General features: G+C 40.9%; 1 non-coding gene across 1 annotated transcript; it reads left to right on the top strand.

The window, feature by feature from the left end:
* Window positions 1-4,494: 4,494 nt before the first annotated feature.
* LOC147950462 (small nucleolar RNA R71) lies at window positions 4,495-4,601 on the top strand. Its single transcript, XR_015565245.1, has one exon. It is a non-coding gene; the product is annotated as a small nucleolar RNA R71 (small nucleolar RNA).
* The last annotated feature ends 20,363 nt before the right edge of the window (window positions 4,602-24,964 follow it).

The raw sequence follows: 24,964 nt of genomic DNA, 5'->3' as shown, positions 1-24,964 counted from the left end.
CTGGGGGTGGGATGGGAGGGTAACCTTGATATCCTGGATAAGCAGCTGGAGGTGGAAAGCCATAGGTTGATCTGGGCTGGAACTCGGCCGAGTGCATTGGAGGTGCTCGGTCGAGTGGGTGCTCGAGTGACCCGGTCGAGTACCTTGAAAATGGTTGTTCTCGGGTACTTGAGCTCCTCTTCCTCTGATTTGGCTCATACATTGAGGCCCTAGCTGGTTCCACAGGGTTCGCAACTCTAGAAAGTGCTCTAGTTGAGCTACTCCTCCTCAAAGGGCTTGATGGTGTAGGTGAAGAATTCCCACTCTTCAACTCAGCAATCTCCTTCTTTAAGCCCTTGATGGACTTAGCCATGTTGGTCACCTTCTTCTTCAGCTTATCAAACCTCTTCCCATGCCATTTGTTCCATTTTTGCAGAAGGGTTAATCTCTTGGTAGCCTCCCTCACTCCTCTACTATCTCTTGGTAGCCTTCATCAACTCTAAGTTGAACTATCCCATCTAACAAATGCTCCTCAGCTGGCCAAAAGTCAATGTTGGCTCCTTCTTGAATGGTGGTGAGCTCTTGGTTAGGCAAAATCAGTTGCTTTTTTCCCAAGTGTTGGAAGTTCAAAGTTGAAAATATGATTCCCTTGATGCATCTCCTTGGCTAGGATGAGAGTAGAGGTGAGGTAGCTAGAGTCAATCCATCTTAGTGAAACCCTTTCTCCTCTAAGTGGAACCTTAGCAGCTTGTAGGATTGGAGTAATGATGCCTCCAATGGTTAGTGCTCCTCTTGATCCTTTGTTCTCCAACTTGCCTACCCAACTTCTCAAGTAAATCATGTGGTCAATGAGCACCATTGCTAGGTCAGTCTCCACAGTGCTCCCAAGAATGATGGTGCCATTTCTTACTTGGAAGATGACTCCATTGAGAGCCAAATCAATCATCTTTAGCTCCCCCTCATTAATATTTCCAGTTTCCTTCCTAGTAAAGAAGGTGTTGGCAAGAGCTTTGTGGAAGTACCTTAGGACTGGGCTCCTTATCCTCGAACTCTTGGAATTGGAGGATGAGTAGTATTTGTTGTCCCCAATGGTTTCCCACACAACATAGAGCTCTTCTCTTGGAATCATCAAACTCCTATTGCTCCCAACCTCAAAACCAAACACATTGGCTATCTTCTTCATTGAAAGTTCATACCTTTTCCCTTTGATTGTGAAAGCAATGTGACCAGCTCCAAACTCAGCATCCTTCCTTGCATATGTATGCAGCTTGACTGTGGCTAGAAACTCACAACTCTCTTCTTTGTATCCCTCCATGCAAAGCCCCATAAACTTAGTTAGGTTGCTCTTCTCAAAGAGATACTCCACATCTTCACCAATGGCTAGCTTCTCCATGGTTTCCTTGTGTGGATATCTAGTCCCTAAGAACTCCATTCTCATGAAAGCATCATAGAGTTGCCTCTTTGACAACCCACAGGACTCTTCTTTTTCACTTTCTTCCTCACTCTCATTCTCACTCTCCTCTTGTTCAACCTCAACTGCTGGCCTCTTCCCTTTGGCCTTGTGTCTCCTCATGAACTCATTGAGAGTTGACTCCCTTTCCTCCTCACTTTCAGTCCTCTCAGGATCTTCCTCAACTCTCTCTCTCCTTGGACACGACATCTGGCACGACCGGCTGCTCGAACCACCACTCGGTCGAGTACATGATCGAGTGGGGCGTCGAGTGGCCCTTCCCGCTTCTCCTCTTGATTCAAGGCTAGCATCATGACGTTCCATGGAGGTTGCAGCGGTTTGTTGAGACTTCCTAGTGATTCTTGAAGACATTTTTCAAATAGAACTGATGGGAATAGACTCAAAGCTCAAAGTTAATGGGTTAGTGAACCAAAAACTTGAAAGAACTAAGCTTGAGCAAAAGATAAGCTATGAGAGAGACTTTAAAATTTGAATTGAATGGTTTTGAGCAAATGAGAGAATGTGAGAGGTATAATTTCGTGCAAGGTCTATATAAAGAAGCTAAGGGGACAAAGAGACAAGGGTGGAGCGTCCATACCATTCAATGCCACTCGACCCCACACTCGACTGTACACGGTCGAGCACCTTGACCAAACTTTGAAATTTCAAAATTTTTCTTCTTGTTCTTCCCTCCACTTGATCGTTCTAGCGATTTGAAGATCAAATGGGCCTCAATTCCTTTCCAGCTCGGTCGAGTACCTCTCGTGGGTAGGTCGAGTGGGCTTGCGAGTCTCCTTCTCCAAGTCTAATTCCCTCCTTACCCAACTACATTCTCACCTAAAGGCCTGTCCAACACAAACAAAGAAAGAAAACACATCAAAACTACAAGGAAAATAAACCATATTTACAAAGGATACCTTAGGGACTTCCTCCCTAGTGAGCTTGTTTAAAGTCACTAAGCTTGACTTTGGTGTCCTTTTTAGACTTGATTTAGATACCAAGGAGGTGATGAAATCCTCCTTGGAACCTCTTGATCACTGTGAAATTGATCCTTGATCACCTCACCCTTAACACACAAACCATGTTTCTTCTTGATTTTGAGCCTTGGTCTTGCCTTCCTTAAGGACCTCTTATTCAGCTTAACTTGAAGATCCTCAACCATACTAGTCAAATCTTGAACTGACCTCTTAAGCTTTTCCACAGAATCATCTTGAAAGGAGAGCTTAGCCTTTGGAGTTGCTTCACCACTTGAACCTTCTTGACCTCCTTTGTCCTTGATAGTAAAAGGTTGATCATCAATGGTAGGAAGGTTGGTTGGGTTATAGATGTTAAACTTCATGGCTATATCTTCAGCAATGTTCAAGGTCACAAGACCCTCTTTGACATCAATAACTGCTCCAACTGTGGCTAGGAATGGCCTTCCAAGAATGATTGGATCTTCAGGTTCCTTGTCCATCTCCAACACCACAAAATCAGTGTGAACCCTTGCCTTCCCTATCTTGACTGGGACATTCTCCAACCTTCCAACTATCTCCTTGTTTGACCCATCAGCTAAACATATATGAAGGTTGGTGGACTTGAAATCAGTTCTCCCAAGCTTTTGTGTTATGGAGTATGGCATCACACTTGTTGAAGCTCCCAAATCACAAAGGCATTGGTTGTAGTGAAGATAGCTAAGTGTGCAAGGCAGATAGAATGGACCTGGATCCATAAGCTTGATTGGAATGATAACTCCTCCAAGGTCCTCAAGATCCTTCTCATCTTGAGCTTCAGCCTTCCTCTTTGACAAATTAAGCAAAAAGTCTTTGTAGAGAGGATATGGATCATACTGTTCCAAGGCAGGTCCTCTCTCTTCTTCTTGGTAAGCAATGGTGATCTCTTGTATGGCCAACACTTCCTCAACCACAGCTTCTTCCTTTAAAACCCTCTCTTCTTCTTGTTGCTTAGCCATCATCTCCTTTCTCTCAATGATTTCCTTAAGCTCCTTAATCTTTTGTGCTTTGAAACGTCCTGGGAATGGAAGAGATGGCTTGTAAGCAGGAGGAGTGTACTTAGCAGGCTTGACAGCTTCTGAGTCTGCAACTCGATCGACCACTCGAGCATGCACTCGATCGAGTGGCTGTTCGAGTACTTGGTCGAGTGCAATAACGGACTCCAGTTGCTTTGCACAAACGTCACTTGGGGCTTCAGTGACTAATGAATTCCCCCAAACTTGGACTACACTGTCCTCAGTGACCTCCTCATTAGAGATATGAATGGCTTTTGCAGTGAACTCCCTTGGATTTTGAACAGCTTTTCCAGGGAGTTGGTTGGGTTTAGGAGCTGAAGTAGAGGCAATGTTACTCTCCATATACTTCATTCTGGAGTTGAGACCTTCAAACTTCATGTTCAGATCATTGTACTGTGATGTGAGCCTTTGATTCAACTCAGCAAACTGCTTGGCTTCCTCAATCTTGCCTTGTGTTTGCCCAATCAACAACTGTTGCATCATTGCTCCTAAGTCTTGTTCCTGGCCCTGGTTAGTCTGAAACCCTGGTGGGGGACACAATTGGGGCTGGAACACTTGGTGTTGTTGCTTGGGGATGTAGTTTTGTTGCTGTTGAGGTTGTTGAGGTGGATAGACTTGGTCTTGAGGGTTGGCCACATTGGTGCTCCTATAAGAGAGATTGTTGTTCTTGAAACCTCCTTGGTTGTAGCCTTTGAATCCTCCCTAGTTTTGCATGTAGCACAACTCAGCAAAGTCAGGCTCCCCCTCTTGAACTGGAGCTTCCTCTTCACCAATAAAGTGAATGGACTTGGATTGGCTGAGGAGGATCTTGTCAAGCTTCTCATTGACCATCTTCAAATCCTTCTTATACTTGTCCTCTTGATCAGTTGAGGAGCTCCTTATGGTCCTATCATAGTCCTCATTATAATTGCCATCAGATTGAGCAAGATTCTCAACTAATTCCCATCCTTCTTCCACATTCTTGTTGAGGAAATTGCCATTAGAGGTTGTGTCAAGAAGCATTCTTATCTTGGGAAGCACTCCTCTATACAAGGTGCTTAGAAGTGACTCATTGCTGAAGCCATGGTGAGAACACTGAGTTTGGAATCCTTTAAACCTCTCCCAAGCCTCACAAAAGCTCTCATTATTCCTTTGAGCAAACCCAGAAATCTCATTCCTCAGCCTAGCAGTCCTTGCATTGGAGAAGAACTTGGCCAGAAAAGCTTTCTTGCATGCATCCCATGTGGTGATAGCTCCAGTAGGTAGAGTCTTCTCCCAAAGGTGAGCTTTGTCTCCAAGAGAAAATGGGAAGAGCCTTAATTTGAATCCATCTTCACTCACTCCATTGATCTTTGTGAGGCCACATATTCTGTCAAACTCATCAAGGTGATCTAGTGGATCCTCCATTGGCAACCCATGAAACTTGTTTGCTTGTATCATTGAGATCAATCCACTCTTGATCTCTAAGTTATTGTTTGCTACTGAAGGTGGCACAATTCCAGCCCTTTGGTTGTGGGTATTGGGTGCATCTCCTGCACCAATGTGCCTTGGTCTTTGCTCATGGATAGCTTGTTGCTCCATGATGTCTTGACCTTGTTGTTGTTGAACTACTCTTCCTTGCTTATGTCTCAAACCCTTTTGTAGCCTGTGGATGTTGTCAATAGGCTGTTGAAGACTATCTTTGCCTTTTGACCTTGTGTGCATCAACAAACTCTACTACAGACTCGAACAGGTACACAGTCGAGCGCAGGCTCGAGTGGGTGGTCGAGTCGACTGGGAAGTAATGGCTATTTAGGTCCGGCTTCTGGCTCGATCAAGTGCTCGATCATAGCTCGGTCGAGTGGTGGTCGAGTAGGTGGTCGAGTGGGTACCTGAAACACAAAAGAGCCAAGCAAAGGAAGATTTCAGTTCAGTAACTTCACAAGTGTTTAAAACGAACTTAATCTTAGACTAATAATGATCCTAAATGTCACAAAACACACTCAAATGGGCAACGGCGCCAAATTGAAACTGACTTTCTTTGTGGTGTATGAATGAATGATGTATGGAATGATGATATATGGAATGAATAGAAGTCAGGGTGTTTCAATTCCCCTTATGCAGTTGCAGTTTAAGAGGTGTCAATCCTATCTGAGTGATTGTGAACAATTAAGATGTGCATATGAGTCTAAGTCAAGCCAATTGTAAAGATTGTTTGTCACTAACAATCCTAAAATGAGATAAGAAATGCAGAAAGTAAAAACAACTAGAACAAGATACTAAATGCAAACAGAACAGACAAATTAAAGCTATAATGAAACTAGAACAGAGATAGACACTATGCTAATGAACTAATGCAAGACAAGTAAGGAATAGGAAACTACGTGAATGCAATGGAAATGAAACAGGAATGAAACAAGACAATCACAAATCAAAAACACAAGTTCTGGGGATGAACTCGAGCAGCACTCGACCGAGTGTAGGTCGAGTACGTGGTCGAGCTAGACTTAAACGTGAAAACAAAGCAACACAAGAAAAACAGAGCAATGCTAAAACTATCAAACAACAAGCTAGTAATGATATTTAGACTAAGATTTCAATAAACAAAGAAGGCCTTGAGGAGGGATTCATGGGCTGAGCTAATCATTGTGGTTATCTAACTTGGTCAACAAATCTCAAGCAAACATTGAGCTGATCTCTAGACATACTATTCTAAGACATGTTTAATCCACTCTCATGGCAAGAAACAATCAAACCTATGCATTTCTAGACTTGTTCTCACAAAGAAAAGAATCTACACAAGCAGGCATTAAGCAATACATCTCAAACCAAACAAGACTTCTAATCTCTTAGCAAGCCTAATGGTAAGCTCTAGATCTAGCCTTATCTATGCTCCTTAGACATTGGTGTGATGCTAAGATGCTTGAAATCAAACCCTACCTTCTCAGATATAGGATCAGCATTAAGATCATCTAGCCTAGAAGAGATCTACAACAATCAAGCTTGACCAAATCAAACAAACCACAAGATCAACCCAGCCTAACCCATCCTCAAGGTCCTAAACAAACTACTCACAAGAACACATGGTGAAATATGTCAAAAACCCAGAAAATAATGAAACTTGCATCATTGGAAAGATGAAACAGAGATCTACAATATTGATGAAGGAATAAAACTCGAAATCTTAATACTTTGAAAGTTATGAAACAAACAAAATATAAGAATCTAGTCTTTCTCTCTCAAACAAGTACAAAATCTAAAATAAAAGAAAAGTGCAAAAGGAATAATATCTAAAAAAAGGTAAAAACTAGGTTTTAGACTCTCTAAAAAGCTAGACTCCTTGGTGGCTGCAGGTACAAGGGCTTTTTATAGGAGATGAGGTGGAAGCCCTAAAAATACAAAAAGTCAAAGCAGTCAACGGCTCGGTCAACTCGACCCGTGCTCGGTCGAGTGGCTGGTCGAGCTGGCTTCTCTCGTGCATTCTCCACTCGGTCGAGTCCTTCTCAGCACACGGTCGAGTGGTGGTCGAGTGGTGCGGTCGAGTTGGACTCCGGACCTTGATTCTACAGCCTTAACTCTCTCGTTTTCTCCTCAAGATTGCTTCCATGCTCCTTAAGCTCCAAAATCGCCTGTTTATGCATGAAAAGATGCAAATGCAATGCAACTATACTATAATGCATGATTAGTCCTAAAGCTACACAATAATGGCCTAAATGGATAGCAAAAGATGCAAAAGTTGTGAATAAACTAAGGGAAAACAAGGTAAAATATATGAACATCACAATCCAATGCATTTGACTAATTATAAGAGTTCAGGTTGAATTTGGAGTGTTTAGACGGCACTTTTACCCATTTTGTCCCGAAACAGGCTAAAACCGAGAAAACAATGATGCGAAGCAGTAAACAACTTTGTTACTATTTCTAGAGTTATAATGTGTGACAATCCAATGCATTTGACTAACTGTAAGACTTCGGGATAATTTTGGAGTGTTTAGACAACACTTAAACCCGTTTTATCCCAAAACAGGCTTAAACAGAGAAAACAGGCTAAAACTGAGGGAAAACATTGATTCGAGACAGTTAACAGCTTTGTTACTGTTTCTAGGGTTAGAATGTGTGACAATCCAATGCATTTGACTAACTATCAGAGTTCGGGACGAATTTGGAGTGTTTAGACAACATTTAAACCCGTTTTATCCCAAAATAGGCTTAAACAGAGAAAACAGGCTAAAACCGAGGGAAAACATTGATTCGAGACAGTTAACAGCTTTGTTACTGTTTCTAGGGTCAGAATGTGTGACAATCCAATGCATTTGACTAACTGTAAGAGTTCGGGACGAATTTGGAGTGTTTAGACAACATTTAAACCCGTTTTATCCCAAAACAGGCTTAAACCAATAAAACAAGCTAAAACCGAGAGAAAACATTGATTTGAAGCAGTAAACAGCTATGCTACTCTTTCTTGGGTCAAAATATGTAACAATCTAATGCATTTGACTAATTATAAGAGTTCGGGTTGAATTTGGAGTGTTTAGACACCACTTTTACCCATTTTGTCTCGAAACAGGCTAAAACCGAGAAAACAATGATGCGAAGCAGTAAACAACTTTGTTACTATTTCTAGAGTTATAATGTGTGACAATCCAATGCATTTGGCTAACTGTAAGATTTCGGGATTAATTTGGAGTGTTTTGACAACACTTAAACCCGTTTTATCCCAAAACATGCTTAAACAGAGAAAACAGGCTAAAACAGCGAGAAAACATTGATTCGAGGCAGTTAACAGCTTTGTTACTTTTTCTAGGGTCAGAATGTGTGACAATCCAATGTATTTGACTAACTGTAAGAGTTCGGGATGAATTTGGAGTGTTTAGATAACAATTAAACCCGTTTTATCTCAAAACAGGCTTAAACCAAGAAAACATTGATTCGAGGCAGTTAACAGGTTTGTTACTTTTTCTAGGGTCAGAATGTGTGACAATCGAATGCATTTGACTAATTGTAAGATTTGGGATGAATTTGGAGTGTTTAGACACCACTTTTACCCATTTTGTCCCGAAACAGGCTAAAACCAAGAAAACAATGATACGAAGCAGTAACCAACTTTGTTACTGTTTCTAGAGTTATAATGTGTGACAATCCAATGCATTTGACTAACTGTAAGAGTTCGGGATGAATTTGGAGTGTCTAGACAACACTTAAACCTGTTTTATCTCAAAACAAGCTTCAACCAAGAAAACATTGATTCGTGGCAATTAACAGCTTTGTTACTGTTTCTAAGGTTAGAATGTATGACAATCGAATGCATTTGACTAATTGTAAGATTTGGGATGAATGTGGAGTGTTTAGACAACACTTAAACCCGTTTTATCCCAAAACATGCTTAAACCAAGAAAACAGGCTTAAACCGAGAGAAAACATTGATTCGAAGTAGTAAACAACTATCTTACTCTTTCTTGGGTCAAAAAATGTAACAATCCAATGCATTTGACTAATTGAAAGAGATCGGGATGAATTTGGAGTGTTTAGACAACACTTAAACCCGTTTTAACCCAAAACAAGCTAAAACCGAGAGAAAACATTGATTTGAAGCAGTAAACAGCTATGCTACTCTTTCTTGGGTCAAAATATGTAACAATCCAATGCATTTGACTAATTATAAGAGTTCGGGTTGAATTTGGAGTGTTTAGACACCACTTTTACCCATTTTGTCCCGAAACAGGCTAAAACCGAGAAAACATTGATTTGAAGCAGTAAACAACTATGTTACTCTTTCTTGGGTCAAAAAATGTAACAATCCAATGCATTTGACTAATTATAAGAGATCGGGATGAATTTGGAGTGTTTAGACAACACTTAAACCCGTTTTAACCCAAAACAGGCTAAAACCGAGAAAACATTGATTCAAAGGAGTAAATAGCTCTGTTACCTTTTCTAGGATCAAAATATGTAACAATCCAATGCATTTCACTAACTATAAGAGTTTGGGTTGATTTTGGATTGTTTAGACAACACTTAAACCCATTTTATCCCAAAACCGGCTTAAACCGAGAAAACAGGCTAAAACCGAGAGGAAACATTGATTTGAAGCAGTAAACAGCTATGTTACTCTTTATAGGGTCAAAATATGTAACAATCAAATGAATTTGACTAATTATTAGAGTTTGGGTTGAATTTGGAGTGTTTAGACACCACTTTTACCCATTTTGTCCCGAAATAGGCTTAAACAAAGAAAACTGGCTAAAACCGAGAAAAAACGTTGATTCCAAACAGTAAACAGCTAGGTTACTCTTTCTAGGGTAAAAATATGTAACAATCCAATGCATTTGACTAATTATAAGAGTTCGGGTTGAAATATGAGTGTTTAGACGCCACTTTTACCCATCTTGTCCCAAAACAGGCTAAAACCGAGAAAACATTGATGCAAAGCAGTAAACAGCTTTGTTACTGTTTCTAGGGTAAGAATGTGTTACAATCCAATGCATTTGACTAACTGTAAGAGTTCGGGATGAATTTGGAGTGTTTAGACAACATTTAAACCCGTTTTATCCCAAAACAGGCTTAAACCAATAAAACAAGCTAAAGCCGAGAGAAAACATTGATTTGAAGCAGTAAACAGCTGTGCTAATATTTCTTGGGTCAAAATATGTAACAATCCAATGCATTTGACTAATTATAAGAGTTTGGGTTGAAATTGGAGTGTTTAGACGCCACTTTTACCCATTTAGTCCCGAACCAGGCTAAAACCGAGAAAACAATGATGCGAAGCAGTAAACAACTTTGTTACTATTTCTAGGGTCATAATGTGTTAAAATTCAATGCATTTGACTAACTGTAAGAGTTCGGGATTAATTTGGAGTGTTTAGACAACACTTAAACCCGTTTTATCCTAAAACAGGCTTAAACAGAGAAAACAGGCTAAAACCGAGAGAAAACATTGATTCGAGGCAGTTAACAGCTTTGTTACTGTTTCTATGGTCAGAATGTGTGACAATCCAATGCATTTGACTCACTATAAGAGTTCGGGATGATTTTGGAGTGTTTAGACTATTGATCTAGGCCATGAGATCAAGGCTGTCCGTACGGCTGTCCGTGCAAGCGTCCGTACGGTCTACTGTCTTGGCCCTTAAGTTATGGTTCGGTCCAAGTAATAAGAGGAAGAGGCCTTGATAACATTGGAGCCCAAAGGGGAGAAATATCTAGAAGAGAGGCTACCAAAATATCTCATGGGAGAAGTCACATGCTTACCTTGGGAGCGAGTCAACGAGCCAACCAAGGGAAGGAGATGTCGCTTTCCCTCATTAATACTTGTACTATCTGCTCTCTCTCTCCTTCCCTTGTATGCCTTACGGCTATATGCTCTATGTCTACCTATATATGGCCATGTTAACAACAAAAGAAATAACTAAGTAAGTCTTTATCCTATACTCTCACTTCTTATTCAGTTCTCCTTATTCTACATTATACATTCCGCAATTCTAACATGTTATCAGAGCTTGGTTCTCGTTCTTGACAAACCAACTCAATCTCTATTCTCTATTCTTTGTTCTTGTTGTTCGCTTTCGATTCTATCTTGATCCCTTTGTGTTTATCCGTTGGTCAACATCTTTACCCAGCGGTCCATAGTACTCGGCCATGGAGAACACCGAACCGCTTGTTCTACCAACTGTCCTCAAGGGAGGAAACTACCTTCTGTGGTCAAGAACCACTAAGACCGCGCTGTGTGGCCGCGGACTCTGGAGCCACATCGAAGGTGGAAGAGCTCCAAAGAAAGTCGCTCAAGAAGATGGAAAAGAACCCATCAAAGAAGATGAAGAAGAGGCTAAGCTTCAAGAAGAAGCTAAATGGTTCCAAGAAGACCAAACTGTCCTCTCCATACTTCAAAACTCTCTTGAAGCTCCCATACTAGAAGCCTATTCTTATTGCAAAACGGCTAGTGAACTATGGGAGACTCTTAAGAACGTTTTCGGAAATATCTCCAATCTCACTCGAGTCTTTGAAGTCAAGAAGGCTATCAACGACCTGAATCAAGAAGATATGGAGTTCAACAAACATTTTGGGAAGTTTAGGTCACTATGGGCTGAATTTGAGATGCTCCGGCCAAACACCATGGACCCGGCCATACTCAACGAGAGAAGGGAACAAGACAAGGTCTTTGCCCTGCTCCTCACCCTCAACCCTACCTTCAACGACCTCATAAAGCACATTCTAAGGTCAGACAAGCTCCCAAGCCTTGATGATGTGTGTGCACAGATACAAAAAGAACAGGGCTCTCTCGGCTTGTTTAGCGGTAAGGGGGAGCTGGTCACGGCCAACAAAGGAGTCTTCAAGCAAGAGGATCGGAAGCCAAAGGGAGGATGTGAGCATTGTAAGAGGAAGAACCACACTAAGGAGAAATGTTGGTCTCTACACCCTCACTTGCGCCCAAGTCACCATCACAAAGATCCGAGAGCCAACGTGACTCACACCAAGGACGAACAAGTCCAGACCGGCAGTTCCTCAAAGAACGGTGAAGAGGCGGCTTCCGGAGACTATGTGAGGAAATCTGACTTGGAGGCCTTCTTCAAGTCCTTGGCTCTCAAGGAGTCAAGTGGTAAAACTTTTTCTACCCTAAAGCTTAACAACTCCCTAGTAGTAGATTCGGGTGCCTCTCACCATATGATTAGTAACTCGAATTTGCTAAATAATATAGAACCAACTAAGGGAAATGTTGTTATTGCTAATGGTGATAAAATACCAATTCAAGGCATAGGAAACTTAAAATTGTTTAACAAAGAGTCTAAGGGGTTTTATATGCCTAAGTTTACTTCAAATCTTTTGTCGGTTAAGAGAGCTACAAATGATCTAAATTGCTATGCTATATTTGGGCCTAATGATGTTTACTTTCAGGATATTGAGACTGGAAACCTAATTGGTGAAGGTGGAACCAAAGATGACCTTTATATTCTTGAAGATAGTTCACCAAAATCTGTTTCTTTTAGTTCTTGTCTTGGAATTTCTTTGAATGCAATGTGGCATGCTAGGCTAGGTCATCCTCACTCTAGGGCCCTTGAATTAATGATTCCTAATGTTTCTTTTGATCACTCTAGTTGTGAGGCTTGTATACTTGGAAAACATTGTAAAACTGTTTTCTCTATGTCTACTACATGTTATGAAAAATGCTTTAACTTAGTTCATTCAGATGTTTGGACCTCTCCATGTGTCTCTAGGGATAATAACAAGTATTTTGTGACATTTATAGATGAAAAGTCAAAATATACTTGGGTAACCTTACTTCCCTCCAAGGACCGTGTGATTGATGCTTTTATAAACTTTCAAAGCTATGTGACCAATCAGTTTAATGCTAAGATTAAAGTGTTTAGAACAGACAATGGAGGTGAGTATACAAGCAATCGATTCAAAGAACACCTAGCAAAGCATGGCATTATACATCAAACAAGTTGTCGCTACACTCCTCAACAAAATGGTGTAGCCGAAAGAAAGAACCGACACTTCATGGAAGTTGCGAGATCAATGATGTTTCACACTAATGTTCCAAGGAGATATTGGGGAGATGCAGTACTGACAGCCTGCTATCTAATCAACCGAACTCCAACGAAGATATTGGATGATAAATCGCCTTTTGAGGTACTAAACCAATTTAAACCATCACTTAGTCACCTAAAGGTGTTTGGATGTGTCTGTTTTGTGTTAGTACCAGGTGAGCTAAGGAACAAACTGGAAGCACAAAGCACCAAGTGTATGTTCCTTGGTTACTCCATCACTGAAAAAGGCTACAAGTGTTTTGATCCGGTCAACAACCGCACCTTTGTCTCTCGCGATGTCAACTTTCTTGAAGACCAAGGCTACTTTGAGAAGAAGGATTAGGCCAGCTTGAGAGATTTGGCGACGCCTATGGATCAGTCAACGGGTCTCAAGTTCCTGCTCGATCATCTTGGAGTCACCACCATTCAGCCGTCTCAACTGTCCCAGGATTCTACACCTGACTCACGTACCGGCTTGTCATTGCCCGAACGGTCCGACATACCGGTTGATGTTGTGGCTTCGGAGCCGGAGGGGGAGAACAGTAGGCTAGATGAACCTGAGGTGGAAGCTGCTGCGTCTGGGGAACCAATATCGACTGAGCCCGCTCCAGACCCACAATCGGTCTTCCAGCCGCGTCGGAGCACACGCGTCCGGTCACATCCGTCTACTTGGAAGGACAAACGCGTCTACTACAACAACCAAGCTATGGCACATCCCATACAAGCTGTCTGTTCTCTTACACACCTCCCAGCTGAACATCAAGTGTTCCTTGGGAAGCTAGACGCACAACCGATACCAAACACTTATGAGGAAGCGAAGGCAAGCAAAGAATGGCTTGGAGCGGTAGACGATGAAGTTGACGCCATGATACGTAATCACACGTGGGATGAAACTGACCTACCAGTAGGGAAAAAGGCAGTGAGCTCAAAGTGGGTCTTCACAATCAAACACCTCAGCAATGGAGACATCGAGAGATACAAGGCACGGTTAGTGGCCCGTGGCTTCACACAAACATACGGCCAGGACTACAAAGACACATTCGCACCAGTGGCAAAGCTTCATACGGTGACAGTAGTCTTATCCTTAGCTACGAACCTATCTTGGGAGTTATGGCAGATGGATGTCAAAAACGCCTTCCTACAAGGAGAATTAAAGGAAGAAGTTTACATGACACCACCACCGGGTCTTGAAGACATGATTGCTCCGGGAAAGGTATTGAGACTAAGGAAAGCTATATATGGTTTAAAGCAATGACCACGAGCCTGGTATCACAAGTTGAGCACCACACTCATTGGATATGGCTTTAAGAGAACTCACTCGGACAACTCTCTCTTTACTCGTCAAAGTGATAAAGGTATAGTGGTTGTGCTCGTTTATGTAGATGATCTTATCATCTTTGGAGACGACCATGAAGGTATAAAAGATATCAAAACTCATTTAAACTCTGTGTTTGATATAAAAGACCTCGGTGAGCTTAAGTACTTTCTTAGGATTGAAGTGTGTCGTTCTCTGGAAGGCTTATTCCTGTCCCAACGAAAGTACACCCTTGATTTACTTTGTGAAACAGGAAAGTTAGGAGCTAAACCGGTTGACACTCCACTCCCTGATGGCTACCAAGTTGAACGAAAGGGGGAGAGGAATGATCCTCCATACGATGACCCCTCTCGCTAACGTCGTCTTGTGGGTAAGCTTATCTATTTAACACTTACTCGACCTGACATTTGCTATGTTGTGAATCAGGTTAGCCAGTACATGAAAGCTCCAACAACATACCACTGGAACATCTTGGAAAGAATACTTCACTACCTCAAGAAGAGTCCAGGCCAAGGCATATGGATGGGCAAGAATGACAACACCGACCTTATGGGATATTGTGACGCAGATTGGGCTGGTGATAGGACTGATAGAAGGTCTACAACGGGCTACTGCACCTTCATAGGAGGCAACCTAGTTACGTGGAAGACCGAGAAGCAAAAGGTAGTGTCGATGTCCAGCGCCGAGTCCGAATATAGAGCGATGCGGAAGCTAACTACCGAGCTCACTTGGCTCAAGGCGTTATTAGAAGAACTAGGCATCAATCCATCAACACCAATACCTATGCACTGTGAGAATGAAGCAGCCATTCACATAGCCACAAACTCGGTGTTCCATGAAAGAACGAAGCACATTGAGTTGGACTGCCACAAGGTTCGCGAGAAGATTGAAGAAGGAGTTACACTCCCATATCACACACCAAGTGTAGACCAACTCGCTGATATCTTCACCAAGGCCGCATGTCGTAAAGTTTGTGATCACATTCACAACAAGCTTGGACTGGTGGACTTGACACACCCTTGATCGAGTCCTCTACCCATGACCACCACACTCTTTTTTTCTCAAGGGAGTTTTGTCCCATGTGGTTTTCTACTTTGAGGTTTTTAACGAGGTGGTGGCTTATGGGGTTCCAAGCTTAACCGTTCACTTGGTTAAGCTTGAGGGGGAGTATTGATCTAGGCCATGAGATCAAGGCTGTCCGTACGGCTGTCCGTACAAGCGTCCGTACGGTCTACTGTCTTGGCCCTTAAGTTATGGTTTGGTCCAAGTAATAAGAGGAAGAGGCCTTGATAACATTGGAGCCCAAAGGGGAGAAAGATCTAGAAGAGAGGCTACCAAAATATCTCATGGGAGAAGTCACATGCTTACCTTGGGAGCGAGTCAACGAGCCAACCAAGGGAAGGAGATGTCGCTTTCCCTCATTAATACTTGTACTATCAGCTCTCTCTCTCCTTCCCTTGTATGCCTAACGGCTATATGCTCTATGTCTACCTATATATGGCCATGTAAAAAACAAAAGAAATAACTAATTTAGTCTTTATCCTATACTCTCACTTCTTATTCAGTTCTCTTCATTCTACATTATACATTCCGCAATTCTAACATAGACAATACTTAAACCCGTTTTATCTCAAAACTGGCTTAAACCAAAAAAACAAGCTAAAATCGAGAAAAAACATTGATTTGAAGCAGTAAACAGCTATGCTACTCTTTCTTGGGTCAAAATATGTAACAATCCAATGCATTTGACTAATTATAAGAGTTCGGGTTGAATTTGGAGTGTTTAGATACCACTTTTACCCATTTTGTCCCGAAACAGGCTAAAACCAAGAAAACAATGATGCGAAGCAGTAAACAACTTTGTTACTATTTCTAGAGTTATAATGTGTGACAATCCAATGCATTTGACTAACTGTAAGAGTTCGGGATTAATTTGGAGTGTTTTGACAACACTTAAACCCGTTTTATCCCAAAACATGCTTAAACAGAGAAAACAGGCTAAAACAGCGAGAAAACATTGATTCGAGGCAGTTAACAGCTTTGTTTTTGTTTCTAGGGTCAGAATGTTTGACAATCCAATGTATTTGACTAACTGTAAGAGTTCGGGATGAATTTGGAGTGTTTAGATATATCTTAAACCTGTTTTATCTCAAAACAGGCTTAAACCAAGAAAACATTGATTCGAGGCAGTTAACAGGTTTGTTACTGTTTCTAGGGTCAGAGTGTGTGACAAATCGTATGCATTTGACTAATTGTAAGATTTGGGATGAATTTGGAGTGTTTAGACAAAACTTAAACCCGTTTTATCCCAAAACAGGCTTAAACCAAGAAAACAGGCTTAAACCGAGAGAAAACATTGATTCAAAGCAGTAAACAACTATGTTACTCTTTCTTGGGTCAAAAAATGTAACAATCCAATGCATTTGACTAATTGTAAGAGATCGGGATGAATTTGGAGTGTTTAGACAACACGTAAACCCGTTTTAACCCAAAACAAGCGAAAACCGAGAGAAAACATTGATTTGAAGCAGTAAACAGCTATGCTACTCTTTCTTGGGTCAAAATATGTAACAATCCAATGCATTTGACTAATTATAAGAGTTCGGTTGAATTTGGAGTGTTTAGACACCACTTTTACCCATTTTGTCCCGAAACAGGCTAAAACCGAGAAAACAATGATGCGAAGCAGTAAACAACTTTGTTACTGTTTCTAGGGACATAATGTGTGACAATCCAATGCATTTGACTAACTATAAGAGTTCGGGATTAATTTGGAGTGTTTAGACAACACTTAAACCCGTTTTATCCTAAAACATGCTTAAACAGAGAAAACAGGCTAAAACCAAGAGAAAACATTGATTCGAGGCAGTTAACAGCTTTGTTACTGTTTCTATGGTCAGAATGTGTGACAATCCAATGCATTTGACTCACTATAAGAGTTCGGGATGATTTTGGCGTGTTTAGATATAACTTAAACCCGTTTTATCTCAAAACAGGCTTAAACCAAGAAAACATTGATTCGAGGCAGTTAACAGGTTTGTTCCTGTTTCTAGAGTAAGAATGTGTGACAATCGTATGCATTTGACTAATTGTAAGATTTGGGATGAATTTGGAGTGTTTAGACAACACTTAAACCGGTTTTATCCCAAAACAGGCTTAAACCAAGCAAACAGGCTTAAACCGAGAGAAAACATTGATTCAAAGCAGTAAACAACTATGTTACTCTTTCTTGGGTCAAAAAATGTAACAATCCAATGCATTTGACTAATTGTAAGAGATCGGGATGAATTTGGAGTGTTTAGACAACACTTAAACCCGTTTTAACCCAAAACAAGCTAAAAACCGAGAGAAAACATTGATTTGAAGCAGTAAACAGCTATGCTACTCTTTCTTGGGTCAAAATATGTAACAATCCAATGCATTTGACTAATTATAAGAGTTCGGTTGAATTTGGAGTGTTTAGACACCACTTTTACCCATTTTGTCCCGAAACAGGCTAAAACCAAGAAAACAATGATGCGAAGCAGTAAACAACTTTGTTACTGTTTCTAGAGTTATAATGTGTGACAATCCAATGCATTTGACTAACTGTAAGAGCTCGGGATGAATTTGGAGTGTTTAGACAACACTTAAACCCGTTTTATCTCAAAACAAGCTTAAACCAAGAAAACATTGATTCGTGGCAGTTAACAGCTTTGTTACTGTTTCTAAGGTCAGAATGTATGACAATCGAATGCATTTGACTAATTGTAAGATTTGGGATGAATGTGGAGTGTTTAGACAACACTTAAACCCGTTTTATCCCAAAACAGGCTTCAACCAAGAAAACAGGCTTAAACCGAGAGAAAACATTGATTCGAAGCAGTAAACAACTATGTTACTCTTTCTTGGGTCAAAAAATGTAACAATCCAATGCATTTGACTAATTGGAAGAGATCGGGATGAATTTGGAGTGTTTAGACAACACTTAAACCCGTTTTAACCCAAAACAAGCTAAAACCGAGAGAAAACATTGATTTGAAGCAGTAAACAGCTATGTTACTCTTTCTTGGGTCAAAATATGTAAGAATCCAATGCATTTGACTAATTATAAGAGTTCGGGTTGAATTTGGATTGTTTAGACAACACTTAAACCCATTTTATCCCAAAACAGGCTTAAACCGAGAAAACAGGCTAAAACCGAGAGGAAACATTGATTTGAAGCAGTAAAGAGCTATAATGCTCTTTATAGGGTCAAAATATGTAACAATCCAATTCATGTGACTAATTATAAGAGTTCGGGTTGAATTTGGAGTGTTTAGACGCCACTTTTACCCATTTTGTCCCGAAACTGGCTAAAACCGAGAAAACATTGATGGGAAGCAGTAAACAGCTTTGTTACTGTTTCTAGGGTCCGAAAGTGTGACAATCCAATGCATTTGACTAACTGTAAGAGTTCGGGATGAATTTGGAGTGTTTAGACAACACTTAAACCCGTTTTATACCAAAACAGGCTTAAACAGAGAAAATAGGCTAAAACCGAGGGAAAACATTGATTCGAGACAGTTAACAGCTTTGTTACTGTTTCTAGGGTCAGAATGTGTGACAATCCAATGCATTTGACTAACTGTAAGAGTTCGGGACGAATTTGGAGTGTTTAGACAACATTTAAACCCGTTTTATCCCAAAACAGGCTTAAACCAATAAAACAAGCTAAAACCGAGAGAAAACATTGATTTGAAGCAGTAAACAGCTATGCTACTCTTTCTTGGGTCAAAATATGTAACAATCTAATGCATTTGACTAATTATAAGAGTTCGGGTTGAATTTGGAGTGTTTAGACACCACTTTTACCCATTTTGTCCCGAAACAGGCTAAAACCGAGAAAATAATGATGCGAAGCAGTAAACAACTTTTTTACTATTTCTAGAGTTATAATGTGTGACAATCCAATGCATTTGACTAACTGTAAGAGTTCGGGATTAATTTGGAGTGTTTTGACAACACTTAAACCCGTTTTATCCCAAAACATGCTTAAACAGAGAAAACAGGCTAAAACATCGAGAAAACATTGATTCGAGGCAGTAAACAACTTTGTTACTGTTTCTAGAGTTATAATGTGTGACAATCCAATGCATTTGACTAACTGTAAGAGTTCGGGATGAATTTGGAGTGTCTAGACAACACTTAAACCCGTTTTATCTCAAAACAAGCTTAAACCAAGAAAACATTGATTCGTGGCACTTAACAGCTTTGTTACTGTTTCTAAGGTCAGAATGCATGAAAATCGAATGCATTTGACTAATTGTAAGATTTAGGATGAATGTGGAGTGTTTAGTCAACACTTAAACCCGTTTTATCCCAAAACAGGCTTAAACCAAGAAAACAGGCTTAAACCGAGAGAAAACATTGATTTGAAGCAGTAAACAACTATGTTACTCTTTCTTGGGTCAAAAAATGTAACAATCCAATGCATTTGACTAATTGAAAGAGATCGGGATGAATTTGGAGTGTTTAGACAACACTTAAACCCGTTTTAACCCAAAACAAGCTAAAACCGAGAGAAAACATTGATTTGAAGCAGTAAACAGCTATGCTACTCTTTCTTGGGTCAAAATATGTAACAATCAAATGCATTTGACTAATTATAAGAGTTCGGTGATGTTCATATATTTTACCTTGTTTTCCCTTAGTTTATTCACAACTTTTGCATCTTTTGCTATCCATTTAGGCCATTATTGTGTAGCTTTAGGACTAATCATGCATTAGAGTATAGTTGCACTGCATTTGCATCTTTTCATGCATAAACTGGTGATTTTGGAGCTTAAGGAGCATGGAAGCAATGCTGAGGAGAAGTGAAGCAATCCTGAGGAGAAAACAAGAGAGTTAAGGCTGTAGAATCAAGGTCCGGAGTCCAACTCGACCGCACCACTCGACCACCACTCGACCGTGTGCTGAGAAGGACTCGACCGAGTGGAGAATGCACGAGAGAAGCCAGCTCGACCAGCCACTCGACCGAGCACTGGTCGAGTTGACCGAGCCGTTGACTACTTTGACTTTTTGTATTTTTAGGGCTTCCACCTCATCTCCTATAAAAAGCCCTTGTACCTGCAGCCACCAAAGAGTCCAGCTTTTTAGAGAGTCTAAAACCTAGTTTTTACCTTTTTTAGATATTATTCCTTTTGCACTTTTCTTTTATTTTAGATTTTGTACTTGTTTGAGAGAGAAAGAGTAGATTCTTATATTTTGTTTGTTTCATAACTTTTAAAGTATTAAGATTTCGAGTTTTATTCCTTCATCAATATTGTAGATCTCTGTTTCATCTTTCCAATGATGCAAGTTTCATTATTTTCTGGGTTTTTGACATATTTCACCATGTGTTCTTGTGAGTAATTTGTTTAGGACCTTGAGGATGGGTTAGGCTGGGTTGATCTTGTGGTTTGTTTGATTTGGTCAAGCTTGATTGTTGTAGATCTCTTCTAGGCTAGATGATCTTAATGCTGATCCTATATCTGAGAAGGTAGGGTTTGATTTCAAGCATCTTAGCATCACACCAATGTCTAAGGAGCGTAGATAAGGCTAGATCTAGAGCTTACCATTAGGCTTGCTAAGAGATTAGAAGTCTTGTTTGGTTTGAGATGTATTGCTTAATGCCTGCTTGTGTAGATTCTTTTCTTTGTGAGAACAAGTCTAGAAATGCATAGGTTTGATTGTTTCTTGCCATGAGAATGGATTAAACATGTCTTAGAATAGTATGTCTAGAGATCAACTCAATGTTTGCTTGAGATTTGTTGACCAAGTTAGATAACCACAATGATTAGCTCAGCCCATGAATCCCTCCTCAAGGCCTTCTTTGTTTATTGAAAGCTTAGTCTAATTATCATTGCTTGCTTGTTGTTTGATAGTTTTAGCATTGCTCTGTTTTTCTTGTGTTGCTTTGTTTTCACGTTTAAGTCTAGCTTGACCACGTACTCGACCTACACTCGGTCGAGTGCTGCTCGAATTTCATCCCCAGAACTTGTGTTTTTGATTTGTGATTGTCTTGTTTCATTCCTGTTTCCATTTCCATTGCATTCACGTAGTTTCCTGTTCATTACTTGTCTTGCATTAGTTCATTAGCATAGTTTCTATCTCTGTTCTAGTTTCATTATAGCTTTAATTTGTCTGTTCTGTTTGCATTTAGTATCTTGTTCTAGTTGTTTTTTACTTTCTGCATTTCATATCTCATTTTAGGATTGTTAGTGACAAACAATCTTTACAATTGGCTTGACTTAGACTCATATGCATATCTTAATTGTTCACAATCACTCAGATAGGATTGACACCTCTTATACTGCAACTGCATAAGGGGAATTGAAACACCCTGACTTCTATTCATTCCATACATCATCATTCCATACATCTTTCTTTCACCACACCACAAAGAAAGTCAGTTTCAATTTGGCGCCGTTGCCCATTTGAGTGTGTTTTGTGACATTTAGGATCATTATTAGTCTAAGATTAAGTTCGTTTTAAACACTTGTGAAGTTACTGAACTGGAATCTTCCTTTGCTTGGCTGTTTTGTATTTCAGGTACCCACTCGACCACCTACTCGACCAGACCACCACTCGACCGAGCTGTGATCGAGCACTTGATCGAGCCAGAAGCCGGATACAATTAGCCATAACTTCCCAGTCGACTCGACCACCCACTCGAGCCTGCGCTCGACCGTGTACCTGTTCGAGTCTGTAGTAGAGTTTGTTGATGCACACAAGGTCAAAAGGCAAAGATAGTCTTCAACAGCCTATTGACTGTAAGATTTAGTGTATGAAAGTGTAGTGATCAAGTGTGTAGAATAAGAGAGAGAGGGAGAGAGAGTATGCGAGTGTAGAGAGAGTTGGTAGCTAAAGTGTAGAAGAAGAATTCTCACTTCTTACTTTATTTGGTTCCTAGTTACAATCTATTTAAGGGCTATACAAAGTAGAATATTCTTCTAGAGATCCTATGCACAAGGTACATGACCGATAGTGACATCTCTTCCTTAAACATACATGTGACTTCTAATTGACTTCTCTTGCTTCCCACTTGCACATCAACTTGCACAATGCCTCCAACGGCTAAATAGGAAGGTTCTCGAATTCTTGTGACCGTTAGGGTCTATTCTCAATGTGTTGGACTCGCAGGGCCTCTAAATGGTACGGACGGCCCAATGTGTTAGTTGTACGGATGTACGAACGTACGGACGTACGAACGTACGGATGATAGTGTGTGTGTTCATACTCCCCCTCAAGATTGATCATGAGCATTGATCAATCTTGGACTCATGCACACCCACCTCATTAAAAACCTTAGTATAGAAAACCACTTGGGAAAAACTATACTCAAGGGAAAAAGAGTGTAGGTGTCATGTGTAGATACTCATGGCCGAGTGAGATCTTTGAGGCCGAGTTTGGGATGAATGTACTCACATACTTGTGAACTGGCTGCCTTTGTGAATATGTCTGCTAGTTGTTCTTTGCTGTCGGTGTGGCATGGGAGAGTGACTCCGAGTTGTATTTGCTCTCGCACCTTGTGGCAATCAACTTCAATGTGCTTTGTTCTTTCATGGAATACAAAATTGGTGGCTATGTGAATGGCTGCTTCATTATCACAATGCATAGTGATAGGCTTTGGTGATTCAACTCCAAGATCCTTCAATAGAGCTTTAAGCCACATGACCTCGGTAGTTAACTTCCTCATGGCTCTATACTCAGACTCTGCACTTGATAGGGAGACCACCTTTTGTTTCTTGCTTTTCCATGTGACTAGGTTTCCTCCTAAGAATGTGCAGTACCCGGTGGTTGAACGGCGATCTTCATGGTCTCCGGCATAGTCAGCATCGCAATATCCTACCAACTCGGTGTTCTTGTTCCTTCCCATCCATATGCCTTGCCCCGGTGACCCTTTGATGTACTTGAGGATTCGGTTCACCATGTTCAAGTGATGTCTTGTTGGGTTTTGCATGTGTTGACTTACCTGGTTCACAGCAAAAACAAAGATCAGGCCTAGTAATGGTTAGATATATGAGCTTACCCTACTAGGCGTCGGTATTTTGTGACATCTTCGAATGGAGGCTCCCCCTTTCCGGCTGTCTTGTAGTTTTCCTCAAGTGGTGTGGTTACAGCCTTCGATCCAAGCTTTCCTGCTTCACTTAATAGATCAAGTGCATATTTTCTTTGAGACAAGAATAATCCTTCATCGGATCGATACACCTCTATCCCAAGGAAATACTTAAGTTCTCCAAGATCTTTAATATCAAAAACAGACTTAAGAAATTCTTTAGTCTCTTGGATACCTACCTTGTCACTTCCAGATATGATGATATCATCAACATATACTAGAATGACTACTATACCTTTGTCACTTGGTAGTGTGAAGAGTGTATGATCTGAGTCTGACTTTCGAAAGCCTCTCCCAAGCAAGGTTGTACTAAGTTTGTGGTACCATGCTCTAGGTGACTGCTTAAGACCATATATCGCCTTGTTGAGCTTCAAAACTTTTCCTGGACCAATAGTATCTTCCAAGCCGGGCGGTGGCCTCATATACACCTCATCTTCAAGCTCGCCTTGTAAGAATGCATTCTTGACATCCATTTGCCAGAGTTCCCAATCTAAGTTTACAACCAAAGAGAGGACAACTCGTACCATATGGAGCTTGGCCACTGGAGCAAACGTATCTTGGTAATCCTCCCCATACGTTTGCGTAAACCCGCGTGCAACTAGGCGAGCCTTGTGGCGTTCAATCTCCCCATTACTCTTATACTTGATGGTGAAGATCCAGCGTGAGGTGACAACCTTTTTTCCTTTTGGTAAGTCAGATTCGTCCCATGTGTGGTTCTTCTCCATAGCCGTTCGCTCCGCTTGAACGGCATCATGCATACCTTTTGATCCTTGGCCTCGTCATATGTTTGTGGAACCCAATGCTCATCAATTTGGCTGAGAAAGGTTTGATGTTCCGGTGGAAAGTGAGCAAGAGTACACACTGCTTGAATAGGATGCGCTACGGCCACATTGTTGTAATATACATGTGTGTTCTTCCAGTGTGATGGGGCAAATTTTAGGCGTTGGCTACGTCTGAGTGGTATGATCTCATCCTGATCATTTCATGTGGCTCCAGTTTCAGTTGGTGTGCTTTCTTCCTCATCTCGCACCTCATCGTCAACCTAGTGTACTGTTTCTTCATCAGCGGGTGTGGTGGCTATCGGATCGGAGCCCGGGTTAGGGTCAGGTGTTTGGCTTGGTTCAGCCTCAGTTGGTAGATGAGGCTCCCTTGGTGGGTTTGGCTCAGCTGGTTGTTGGTTGACCCGATCGTTTTCCACACCTAGCCGTTCGAGAATGATCCGGAGGTTTCTGGCCTTATCGGATGCCGAGGTAGACAGGTCTTGAAGTTCTTCCCAGTTTCTTGTATCATAGAAGCCTTGATTTTCAACAAACTTCACGTCCCGGGAGACTAAAACTCGCCTTGCTGTTGGATCATAACACTTGTAGCCTTTTGTGTTGTGGAGTAGCCGATGAACATTGCTTTTGTACTCTTGGCATCAAGTTTATCCCGTAATTCGCCTGGTCTTAACACAAAGCAAACACAACCAAATACTCTAAGATGATCAAAGGTGGGTTTCTCTTTGTTTAATACCTCAAATGGAGAGACATCTTGCAAAATCTTTGTAGGCGTTCGGTTAATGAGGTAACAGGCGGCTAGGACAGCATCACCCCAAAAACGCTTTGGTACATGA

This window comes from Camelina sativa, chromosome 1 (assembly GCF_030686135.1).
Source record: "Camelina sativa cultivar CO46 ecotype springtype chromosome 1, ASM3068613v1".
NCBI lineage: Eukaryota > Viridiplantae > Streptophyta > Magnoliopsida > Brassicales > Brassicaceae > Camelina > Camelina sativa.
This window is presented reverse-complemented; position numbering and strand designations above follow the sequence as displayed.